This window comes from Trichechus manatus, unplaced genomic scaffold (genome assembly GCF_000243295.1).
Source record: "Trichechus manatus latirostris isolate Lorelei unplaced genomic scaffold, TriManLat1.0 scaffold00092, whole genome shotgun sequence".
Lineage (NCBI taxonomy): Eukaryota > Metazoa > Chordata > Mammalia > Sirenia > Trichechidae > Trichechus > Trichechus manatus.
In genome coordinates this window covers 6885576-6888479 of record NW_004444028.1, presented here as the reverse complement: position 1 = coordinate 6888479, position 2904 = coordinate 6885576, and positions in this window count along the sequence as shown.

Here is a 2904-nt window from a genome sequence, read left to right as displayed (position 1 = left end):
CGTTGCATAGTACTCCATTGTGTGTATGTACCATAGTTTGTTTATCCATTCATCTGTTGATGGGCATCTAGGTTGTTTCCATCGTTTTGCTATCGTGAACAATGCTGCCATGAACATAGGTGTGCATGTTTGATTTCTTGACTGCTGCTTCCATGGGTGTTGATTGTGGATCCAAACAAACTGAAATCCGTGACAACTTCAATCTTTTCTGTTTATCATGATGTTGCTTATTGGTCTAGTTGTGTGGATTTTTGTTTTCTTTATGCCGAGGTGTAATCCATACTGAAGACTGTGGTCTTCGATCTTCATCAGTAAGTGCTTCGAGTCCTCTTCACTTTCTGAAAGCAAGGTTGTGTCACCCGCATATCACAGGTTGTTAATGAGTCTTCCTCCAAACCTGATGCCTCGTTCTTCTTCATATAGTCCAGCTTCTGGGATTATTTGCTCGGCATACAGATTAAATAAGTATGGTGAAAGGATACAACCCTGAAACACACCTTTCCTGATTTTAAACCACACAGTGTCCCCTTGTTCTGTTCAAATGACTGTGACTGCCTCTTGGTCTATGTACAGGTTCCTCATGAGTACAATTAAGTGTTCTGGAATTCCCTTTCTTGGCACTGTTGCCCATAATTTGTTATGAACCACACAGCTGAATGTCTTTGCGTAGTCAATAAAACAGAGGTAAACATCTTTCTGGTATTCTCTGCTTTCAGCCAAGATCCATCTGACATCAGCAATGGTATCCCTCATTCCATGTCCTCTTCTGAATCTGGCTTGAATTTCTAGCAGTTCCCTGTTGATGTACTGCTGCAACCATTTTTTAATTATCTTCAGCAAAATTTTACTTGTGTGCGATATCAATGATATTGTTCGATAATTTCCACATCCTGTTGGATCCTGAGCAACCTCTTAAACGAAATTCTAAACAGGTCTTTTATAAACAGCGGAATACTGTGATCACTGGTTCACGGGGCCCAATAACTACCCAAAACAAATCTGGAGACTATACCATTCAGTCTCCTCTGTGACCACAATTGATCCTCTCATGACAAGAAATCCATGCTTTATATAATCTTGTTTTTTTTCTGGATTAAAACTTATTTTTAATCTTTTTCTGATATGTCTCTGAGGTGGCCATTCACTACTCCTGGAATCTCAGAGCCTCAAATGCAGCCAAAGACTTGGAGCTAGAGGGAGAGGGAAAAAAGGCATGTGCAAGGAATTGAAATGTCAAGCCTGTGTCACATGTGGGTGTGGAACCTAAATTTACACTAACCACATGGTGTGGGATTCCTAAAAATTAATAGAAAAAAAAAAAGCAAATGGCAGAAGCAAATGAAAATTTTCTCTGTAGGGAAACTTCCACAACCCAAGGCACATGAAACTCCCACAGAAATAATCTCCTACTGATGATAAGTTTACAATCGAGAATCACAAATCATATGAGGAAACAAGCCACAATGAGAAAAAGTTAGCAAAACAGTTAGTACACCAAGAACTAGCGATAACAGAATAATCTAAAAGAGATTATAAAATAAACCTGTTCCAAATAATGAAAGAAAAAATGGAAACCAAAATTAAAGAACAGAGCATTACAAAAAAAGAAAAGAAGAAATAGATTTTTAAAAGAACCAAATAGAACTTCTAAAAATGAAAAATACAAGCACTGAAATTAAAAACTCAGATTAGATATAAATTTAAGCACAGTTGAGGAGAGAATTTGTTACCTGGGAGCTAGATCTGAGAAAATCACTCAGGAAACAGATAAAGATGGGGAAAATAGGGAAAAAAGTGTGGTGGGCAGAGTAATGCCCCCTCCCCCAAAAATGTCCACATATTAATTTCTAGAACCTGTGAATATATTAGGTTATGCAGCAAAGGGGAAATCAAAGTTGCAGGTGGAATTAAGGTTGCTATTCAACTGATCTTGAGATGAGGAGATTATTCTGGATCATCCAATGTAATCACAAGGGTCCTTAAAACTGGAAGAGAGAGCAAGAAGAGCACGAGAACCAGACAGATGACAGAAAGACTCAGCCCACTACTGCTGGCTCTGAAAATGCGGGAATGGGCTATGAGTCAAGGAATGCAGGCAGCCTCGAAAAGCTGGGAAAGCCTCCAGAAGGAACACAGCCCTACTGACATGGCTCAGTGAGACCCGTTTTTGACTTCTGACCTCCAGAACTGTAAGGTAATAAATTTGTGTTCTCTTAAGCCACTAAGTTTGTGGTAATTTGTTACAGCAGCAATGTTGTCATTGCTGGGTGCCATCGAGTAGATTTTCGTCTTACAGTGACCCCATATGACATAGTAGAACTGCCCCATAGGGTTTTCTAGGCTGTAATCTTTATAGAAGCAGACTTCCAGGTCTTTCTCCCACAGAGCCTCTGGGTGAGTTTAACTGCCAACCCGTCGGTTAGAAGCTGAGCGCTTAACTGTTGTGCCACCAGGGTTCCTTGCAGCAGCAATTGGAAACTAGTAACAGAGGTTAAGAAGCTTTTAAGATAGAATGAAATGATCCACATGTGTTCACGAAGAGAAAGGATACAAGAAATACAAATGTTTTTGAAATGGCTGAGAGTTTTTCAGAATTAAAGCAATGAATTTTTAGATTGGCCAAGGTTGAATATGATAAATATAAACTAATCCACAACTCTACACATTGTAGTGAAATATCAACGATAGAGAAAGTCTTACAAGCAAACTGAACCTCAAATGCGGGCAAGAACAAAGCAAGAGTACACTCTGGCCACAAAGAACACTCTTTCCAAGAAGGTTACCAACGTCAGTGGTCAGCCCATAGGCCACGTTCAGAGCTAAACTCTAGGTGTGGCCTATGCTTCTTTAATCTGGGGGTTGGGGGCCCTGGTGTATGCTCAGAGAAGAACTCAGACAAAGAAA